We start from the raw sequence: 10,281 nt of genomic DNA on the forward strand, positions 1-10,281 counted from the left end.
CGTCAGGTTTAAGTAAAACACTGCATTACCAGTACAACTGGTTTAATATTTGCAAAACATACAAAATTACAAAATACAGGTGCATACAAAAATACAAAATACAGGTGTAAAAAATACCATAGGAAACATTTTCCCAATTGCAAAACATATCAAAATATATAAACATGTACGAAACATTTTATTGGCCACTGGTGCTTGGCTGCAGATCGTTGATGTTGTCATCTGAGGCAGCATTTGGGGTTACCGGAGTTGGTTTTTTCATAAACATGGTGAGCTTTGTCTGAATTGTATGTTTCTCTTTTTCTTCATAAATTTCATGGTACCGACGAAACTCATAGTGCGCCATCCGTTCAATCCTTGCAAATCGTTCGATGTTTGGGTCCATTGCTTCGAAATGTATAAGAAGTTTATTGGGAGGGGTTTGATGAAAAATATCCAAGACACAAAACACAAATTGCTGTACCGAGTCTGGGATAACAGTTGAAATGGTGCATGCGGAGATGGTAGTGCTGCCGGAAGCTGGTCCGCACTGTCGTATGCCCAGCTGGGCAACGTTTGCGCTGCCAGGCGCGGAGCAGTCGTGGCTAGCGATTGTGGTTGTAAAGTCGCATGGTCGTAAGTTGCATAGGTCTTAAGTTGATCAATACCTGTAATTATTTCATTCTGAAAAGAAAAGTGTATATTTTAGAAATAAAATGGCTTTTGTGTGAAATAGAAATCTTAGAAAAATAAAAATAAGAAAAATGCACTAAAATGTGTAGAAAAGAATCATGCTTGCTCGTAATTGGCAGCATCAGGGAAAATATGTGAAATATGCAGGCTAAGGAATCTGAGGTTCAGAAATGTGTCCCGTATCCTGAAACATAAAGCTGTGATTGCATTAGCAAAATGAAATAGAGAATTAAGGCCATCATATAGATCATAATTCCAATAATCTGTAGTTTCAATGCTCTAATAATAAGAAATGGCCATGCACACAAATGTATTTTTATCTTCACAAAACTACTGAGTTGAAATACCTATCTTGGGAGTATCTATGGGATCTGACAATGAAAACTGGATCAGCAGCAACTGCTGGTTTGTTCATTCAGGTGGTACTTACTGAACTCCTACATGCTAAGGCACTAGGCAGTAAACAAGTAAAATAAGCCTGGCACTCATACCAATTTTTTCTTAGAAAAATCAAGTAAATTAGCCGAGCATGGTGGCATGCACCTATAGTCTCAGCCACTCTGGAGGCTGAGGCAGGAGAATCACTTGAACCCAGGAGGCAGAGGTTGCAGTGAGCCCAGATCGTACCACTGAACTCTAGCCTGGGAGACAGAGTGAGACTCTGTCTCAAAAAGAAAAGAAAGAAAAGAAACAAATAAATAGGACAACATGAGATAATTAAAAAAAAATAGTATTGTATAACTATAAAATGGGTGATATGGAAGACAGTAAGTGGAGGGGTTTATAAATTAAAATAATATGTTCAGGGAAGTCTTCTTTCATCAAGTGCCACTTGACCAGAGACCTAAAAGACAAGGAGATAACAGTCCCTGAGTCTAAGAACAGAATTGTTCAACAGACGTTAAAAAAAAAAAAAAAAAAAAAAAAGGAGAGAGCTGGGCATGGCAGCTCACACCTGTAATCCCAGCACTTTGGGACGCCAAAGCAGGCAGATCACCTGGGGTCGGGAGTTCAAGACGAGCCTGACCAACATGGTGAAACCCCGTCTCTGCTAAAAACACAAAATTAGCTGGGCCTGGTGGCACATGCCTGTAATCCCAGCTACTAGGGAGGCTGAGGCAGGACAATTGCTTGAACCCAGGAGGCAGACATTGTGGTGAGCTGAAATTGTACCACCGCACTCCAGCTTGAGCAACAAGAGCAAACCTCTGTCTCAAAAAAAAAAAAAAAAAAAAAAAAAAGAGGAGAGGGGCTCAAGGACAGAAGTGTGACCATAACATATTCAAAGAACAAACAGTTTGGCATTTCCAGAGCATCATGCACTAGAATGAGTGTGAAACAAAATCTAGGTGGGGGAAGAGGAGCTTTATTACACTGAGGGCACTGAACATACTGTACATGATTCAACTCTCAATTCATTTTACTTTTTGCATGACTCTGCAAATGGTTAACTTGAGTAAATGTTGGAAATGGACTTAGAAGAATGTGCATTCCACCATTACTAAGAATCAGGTTATCTATGTATGCTAACCAATACGTTTAGCTTGTTGTTCAGATCATCCACCTCTTCCTGAATGGGAACCTGTGTCAGTATCTTATTGAAAGAAGCACACTAGAACTTCCAACAATGATTGATACTTTCTTATTTCTTCTTTTATTTTGGTCACTTTTTTTGCCATTAAAAGTAATGGCAGCAGGGCACAGTGGCTCATGCCTGTAATCCCAGCATTTTGGGATGCCAAGGCAGGCTGATCACAAGGTCAGGAGTTCAAGACTAGCCTGACCAAAATGGTGAAACCCTGTCTTTACTAAAAATACAAAAGTTAGCTGGGTGGTGGTGCATGCCTGTAATCCCAGCTGCTCAGGAGGTTGAGGCAGGAGAATCACTTGAACTGGGGAGGAGTGAGCTGAGATCTTACCACTGCACTCCAGCATCCTGGGTGAGAGAGCAAGATTCTATCTCAAAAAAAAAAAAAAAAAAAAAAAAGACAAAACCACAATTACTTTTGCATCAACCTAATATATTGTGACTATGTTATTAGGTAAATACAAATTGAGATTCTGGAGGACAGTTACAACTTTATTGAATATTTATACTTGTATCTTTATGAACATGTTTTTTGTCATTAGTAATGCTTCTTGCCTAGCATCAGTTTTTTCTGAAATTAATAGCTAACATTAGCACTCTATGGCTTGCATAAAATATATATTCTATTTTTAAAATTTTGACTTCTCTATTATTATTTTTTTTTTTTTATTTTTTTGTTTGAGACGGCATTTCGCTCATTACCCAGGCTGGAGTGCAATGGCGCGATCTCGGCTTACCGCAACCTCCGCCTCCTGAGTTCAGGCAATTCTCCTGCCTCAGCCTCCTGAGTAGCTGGGATTACAGGCACGTGCCACCATGCCCAGCTAATGTTTTGTATTTTTAGTAGAGACGGGGTTTCACCATGTTGACCAGGATGGTCTCGATCTCTTGACCTCGTGATCCACCCGCCTCGGCCTCCCAAAGTGCTGGGATTACAGGCTTGAGCCACCGTGCCCGGCCGACTTCTCTATTATTAGGTGTAGCATGTAAGTTTTGTTTTATCCAATGTGGTAATATTTGCCTTTTAATTGGAATATTTATTCCATTTACATTTAACGTAAATACTGCATTATGTGTGTTTGTATCTGTCGTGTTGCCATTTGCTTTCTACTTTTCCCACATTTACTATATTTCTGTATCTTTCACTTTCTTTTGTATTAGTGAAGTATTTTTGAAACTTTTAATTTGTATGTATATCTCACACAAATTTGAAATTATAACAAACTGAACACAATCACGTAAGGTCAAAAATCAAAATATTACCAGCACCTCAGAAGTTGCCCTTAATAACTCTTCCAGTAACTATAAATATCACCATGCCTGTAACCACCATCCTGATTTCTGAAGTGCTGATTAGTGCTGTCTCTTTTTAAACTTTATATACATAGATGCATATATATATATATATATATATACACACACACACACACACACACACATAGTCTCTTTTTTTATGTGTTTGGCTTCCTTTGCTCAAATTATGTCTGTAAAATTCATCTATGTTTTAGCTGTCATTTGTTCATTTTCAGGCAATGATTAGTATTCAATTGTGTGAATGTACCAATTATTTTATCCATGCCACAGTGATGGGCATTTGGTTAATTTCCAGTTTTTTGGTAGTGTAAATAGTGCTTCTTTGAGCTCTTTGCATCTGTTATTTAACAAATGCATTTATATGTATTTTTTGATGGAGTGGATACTGGGTAATAGAACAAGTATTTTTACTAGATACTGCTACCAATTTCCAATAATGAATAAAATTCTTATCAACGAAAAGATATAGTTTTTCTAATTGCTGTTTTTTTGGCCATTTATTTTCTTCTTCATGAAGTTTCTTCAAGACTTTAGCTTGCTTTTTTACTGTGCTGTTAGTCTCATGTTTTTTTAATTATTTAAATTGATATATCAAATTGCATTTCTTTTATTGTGTACATTTTGAAATATATATACATTGTGGAATTACTAATGATATATGTTAGTATATGTATATATACTTGAAATATATGTGCATTGTGGAATTAACTAACATGTGAATTACCGCAATAGTTATCATTTTTGTGGTGAGAACACTTAACATCCACTCTCTTAGCATTTTCAAGAATACAATATATTATGATTAACTATAGTTACCATGTTGTACAGTTGGTCTCTTGAACTTATTTCTCCTATTTAACTGAAATTTTGTATTCTTTGACCAACATTTCCCCAACAACGCTCACTCCTCAATGACCCCAGAACTTGCTAAACTCCATTCTACTCTCCGGTTCAATGAGATCAAAGTTCTCGGTTTCTGCATGTGAGTAACATCAGGCAGTATTTGTCTTTTTGTGCCTGGCTTATTGCACTTAACATAATGTCCTCCAGGTTCATCCATGTTGTCACAAATGGCAGGATTTTCTTCCTTTTTTTAAGGCAGGATATTATTCCATTGTGGATATATACCACATATTTTAATCCATTCATCTATGGTTGGACGCGTAGGTTGACTCCATATCTTGGCTATTGTGAGCTGCTACAATGAACATGGGAGTGTAGATATCTCTTTGATCAACTGAGTTCATTTTTTGGGGTGGGGGAAAATATACCCATAGTGGATTGCTGACATATATGCTAGTTCTATATTTTTTTAGAAATTTCCATACTGTTTACCAGAGTTGTGCTAATTTACATTCCCACCAACAGTGTACCAGGGTTCCCTTTTGTCCATGTCCCTGCCCACACTTGTTATCATTTGTCTTTTTTATAATGACAATTACATCAGGTGTGAAGTGGTTTCTCATTTGCGTTTTCCTGAAAATAAGAGATGTTGAACAGTTTTTCATAAATCTGTTGGCTATCTGTATGTCTTCTTTAAGGAATGTCTAGTCAGATAATTTGCCCATGTTTTTTTCTTTCTTTTAACTCCAAGAGTACATGTGCAGGCTTGTTACATAGGTAAACTAGTGTCATGGGGGCTTGTTGTATAGATTATTGCATGACCCAGCATTTGTTATTTTTCCTGATCTGTTCCCTCTTCTCACCCTCCACCGTCTGAAAGGCACCAGTGTGCATTGTTCTCCTCTATGTGTTCATGTGTTCTCATCATTAGCTCCAACTTGTAAGTGATGGCATGCAGTACAGGTTTTCTGTTCCTGTGTTAGTTTGCTAAGTATAATGGCCTCCACCTTCATCCAAGTCCATGCAAAGGACATGATCTTATGCCTTTTTAAATGTCTGCATAATATTCCTTGGTGTATATGTGCCATGTTTCTTTATCTAGTCTATCATTGATGGGCATTTAGGTTGATTTCATGTCTTTTCTATTGCGAATAGTGCTGCGATGAACGTATGTGTGCATGTGTCTTTATAATAAAATGATTTACATTCCTTTGGATATACACCTGGGAATGGGATTGCTGGGTCAAATGGTATTTCTGTCTTTAGATGTTTGAGGAATTACCATACTGTCTTCCACAATGGCTGAACTAATTTATGCCCCACCAATAGTGTACAAGTGTTCCTTTTTCTCCACAGCCTTGCCAGCATCTGTTATTTTTTGGCTTTTTGATAATAGCCATTCTAACAGGTGTTAGATCTCATTACGGTTTTGATTTGCATTTCTGTGACAATCACTGATGAATCATCATGTGATTTTGTTGTGTTCCTTTTTTTGCTATTGGGTTTTCTTCATAGATTATAGATCTTAACTCCTTATTAGATATATATTTTGCAAAGATTTTCTATTATTCTACAAATTGCATCTTCCCTCTGTTAGTTGTTTCCTTTGCTGTGCAGAATTTTTTACTATGATGCAATTGCATTTGTCTGTTTTTGTTTTTGTTACCTGCTTTCGGGGTCATATCTAAAAAAATTGCCCAGAAGAATAACATGGGGTTTTCCTTTGTGTTTTCTTCTACTAGTTTCATAGTTTAGGGTTTCACATTTAAATATTTAATTCATTTGAGTTGATTTTTGTATATGGTGTGAGATAATGATCTAATTTCATTCTTCTGCATATGGATAGCCAGTTGACCCAAGACAAGTCTTTGAAGAGACTATCCTTCTGCATCATGTGTCCTGGCACCTTCATCAAACATCAATTGACCACAGATTCGTGACCTTATTTCTGGGTTTTGTGTTTTATTACATTGGTTTATATGAATGCTTGTAAGCCAGTCCTGTGCTGTTTTGATTATCATATGGAATCAAATATATACTTTGTAATATATTTTGAAGAGTGGTAGTGTGATGTTTCTAGCTTTGTTCTTTTTGCTCAAGATTGTTTTGGTTAGTAGGAGTCTTTTGTGATTTTATACAGATTTTAGGATTTTTATTCTATTTCTGTAAAGAATATCATTGGTATTTTGATAGGAATTACATTGAATTTGTAAATTGTTTTGGATGATATGGACACATCAACAATATTTTTTCCAATCCATCAAGAAATTCTTCAATTTGTTTCATCAGTGTCTTATAGTTTTCAGTGTAAAGATCTTTCACCTCCTTGGTTAAATTTATTTTCAAGTATGTTTTTTTGGGTAGCTTTTGCAAATGGGATTTTTTTTATTGATTTCTTTTTCAGATAATTCGCTATTAGTGTATTGATCCTCTACACCAGAGGCTTTGATGTCCCTGGTTCTCCACTCTCTAGTCTTCTGATAAGTAAGAAATTATTTGAAGGAAATACAATTTTTGAACAATTAGATCAATAGTCTTTATATGAAGCCTATTAGTGCTTCAGAGAACATAGAATTTAAAATATAGCAGGATGATAATACTGCATAAAAATATTTACTTTCTAAAAGAAACTCCATTTAAGTGACAGTTGAGGCTTTCTTCTGTGAGATATTGTCGTGACTTAAAACACACACATAAATATGAGATAAAATTTAAGGCAATATAAATTAATCATTTTTATTAAAATACTGTTTTATGGTTTGACTGATACTTTTTAGCTCAAATAGAAAGTAAAAAGAAAATCTGGTCTTTTTTACTTTTCTGAAGCAAGAGCAGAAAGATATCCTCTCCAAATGAGATCTTAACTTTTCCTTAAGAATACCTTATCAGTGTAACATAATGCTATGCAGTGTACTGTAGATATGGCAATTTCAGCTAAACCATTTCTAACACTTATTTAAAAAATCTATAAACTATCAACCAAACTTAGTAATCAGCAGAACTCCCAACCAGATGCATTGACTCTATATTTCAAGAGTAGAGCTAAATAATAGAAGTTATTTGTTATAATTAAAATTAATATTTATCATCATGTTGGTAGAATATGATGTATTCTGATGTCATATTCAGGTATGTAATACATTCATACAGAATATGATCTATGCCTTAGAATTACAGAATATTTAATAAAATATATTCTGACCTGGAGGGATACAGTATATTACATAATTTGAGAGGCAACTTTACCTCATATTTGGCTCCCTGATTAGAGTCGAGGTAGCAGAACGGCATAGCCTAGGGGCTCAGCAAAAGTGAGGTCAAGGTGAGACCAAATACCACTGGGCCCAGACAAGGCAGGAAAAATATGACCATACATTGATCACCAAGCAGCAGAATCCAGCAGTCTGTTTTATGTCCAAGAAACAGCTTGTGCTGGTACTGTATTTTCCTTCAATGTGGTCTTGGGGTCTTTCTCTTGATAGTGGCCGCAATCCAAGTTACCTACTCTCTAAGAGTGCCCTGGCCAGGAAGAGAGTTCGGTTCAGGTGTGTTGATCAGGTGAGACATAGAGAAGGTAGGAGAACAAAATATAAATGAATGACATGAAATAACATAAGCAGTCTTGATTTCTTTAGATCCCAGAGAGAAGAGGGCAGCATGCCTCACAGAGCCGGTGGGAAAGGCGGAGCTATCTGAGACATGCATGCCCAACCAGCTGGTGGGAATCAAGAGAGGAAGAGAGAGAGGAAGAGGCCAGGAGATGTTTATTATTGGGTCACAAAGCATTACCCAAACAGGTTTCCTGAGGAGAGTTCTAAACAGTGAGTTTAAAGAGAGCAGATACAAGCTCCAGGAGATCATACTGTGACTGACAGGTCACTGTGGCATATCTGTGCAGCCCATGTAGGGTACAAGGGTCTGTGGGGTAAGTCATGTGGGTTGTTTCTAGCTATCCCAGAGGGAGGTGGTCATCAAAAGGCGGTTGCGAAAGGCAGATATCTGGATCCGTCACAGTGAGGAACTGAGAGGAGTTAGAGAGCTGTAAACTACATCAAGGGTGATTCCTGTTTTTAGTGTGAGAAAGTCCAATTTAGATTTAAAATAAAGGCCTAGGCAACATAGGATTACAGGAATTCACTACAGCTACTCTAACTTAAAAATGATGGAGAATCTGGAGGGAGCCATGTGTATTGGAGATTCCCTTTCTCCAAGTTGATGACAGCTGATGAGATTGATTAGCTCATTATAAATATACATATTTGTATGTATATTTATATTATAGCCTGTGTTTTCTCTTGGCATCATTGTAATCTGTGCTGAAAAAATGTAAAGTTTGATATGCATAGTTCAAGACTTATCTCCTATTATTTTTATTTATTTATTTTTTGAAACGAAGTCTAGCTCTGTCACCAGACTGTAGTGCAGTGGTGTGATCTCACCTTACTGCAAACTTCACCTCCTGAGTTCAAGCAATTCTCCCACCTCAGCCTCCCAAGCAGCTGGGACTACAAGTGCACGCCACCACGCCCAGCTAATTTTTGTATTTTTAATAGAGATGGGTTTTTACCATGTTGCCCAGGATGGTCTCGAACTCCTGACCTCGTGATCCGCCTGCCTCAGCCTCCCAAAGTGCTGGGATTACAGGTGTGAGCCACTGGGCCTGGTCTTATCTCCTATTAGCAAATGCAAGTGCAAGGTTTTTCCTTAGATTATGTGAAGAATTGTATCTCTCTTTATATGCATACGTATGATAACATTGTTAGTTATCCAATAATGTTATTGTGAAAAGAAATTACAAATAGGATGTTTAGCCATAATTTTCAAAGGATGATACATGGAGACTTCATCAGAATTGGCCAATTATTTAATAGATAACTTGGTACTACTAAATCATAACCTGTGAGAAGAGTCTAAGCACTTATTTTCTAAAGTTTGAAGAATAGTTGCAGATTTAGGTGATTAATATAAGTACTGGATTATTATATAAGCAGGTATCAAAAGTATACTTGGTATTATGAAATAAATTTTAAAATAAATAGAATTTCATTTTCAATAGGTAATATTCAACATTGGTGCCATTAAACTTGACATTTGAATAAACTTTTGAGCTAAAATCTCATAACGAAAACTTGCAAATGCTTTATGCTTTTTCCTTTCCTAAATAACATCCTCTCATTCCAAGGATGTAACATATTTTGACATAAAATCATAAAATAGAGTAGCTTGTTTCAGCGACAAAAAAATTACAGGACATTTAGGGACAGAAGGTTATTTACATTACCTTTACCAATTACGTAATTTCACAGAGAACAAGACAAACTGGCAGTTAAATGAAGCTTCAATAGAATTGCAGTTAGAAAAGAGCCAGTGTTTGAACGTACACTTAGTGCTATCTTACCTGTTCTTCATTGTCTTCCTTCTACACTACTATACCTTTCTCTTTGTTTTTTTTCTCACATGATGAATGTCTTCTAATCAGATCACAATATGGCCTCAAACAATACATGACTAAGGTGAAGAACAGATTGGACGTGTGGTCTGATTTTATCCATCCACTGTAAATAAGAAGAAAAACAGAAAATGATACAACTTACTCTACAGATATAAATCACCCAGAACACTATTTCTGGATATGAAGCCAAATTCTCTCTATTCTTTTATTCAAAGAAACAATTAGGCTAAGCCTGAGAAAAAATAAGTTGGAAAAACACACAGAAAGTGCGGTCTTTATTTAAAGAAAGCCAAACCTATTTTCAACATTATTTCTGTCTGACAGAATAGACTGTGTGTGTGTGTGTGTGTGTGTGTGTGTGTGTGTGTGTGTGTGTGTTCTTAAAATTATCTATAAAGTAAATCTGAAACCC

At 36.4% G+C, this 10,281-nt stretch overlaps 1 long non-coding RNA gene across 1 annotated transcript; it reads left to right on the plus strand.

Moving 5' to 3' along the window:
* Positions 1–4,926: 4,926 nt before the first annotated feature.
* Positions 4,927–5,832, plus strand: LOC116530560. The gene is made up of 3 exons (XR_004260064.1): positions 4,927–4,967; positions 5,064–5,065; positions 5,774–5,832. It is a non-coding gene; the product is annotated as an uncharacterized LOC116530560 (long non-coding RNA).
* Positions 5,833–10,281: the final 4,449 nt, after the last annotated feature.

This window comes from Sapajus apella, unplaced genomic scaffold, assembly GCF_009761245.1.
Source record: "Sapajus apella isolate SASKATOON/1434 unplaced genomic scaffold, GSC_monkey_1.0 scaffold67, whole genome shotgun sequence".
NCBI classification, from domain to species: domain Eukaryota; kingdom Metazoa; phylum Chordata; class Mammalia; order Primates; family Cebidae; genus Sapajus; species Sapajus apella.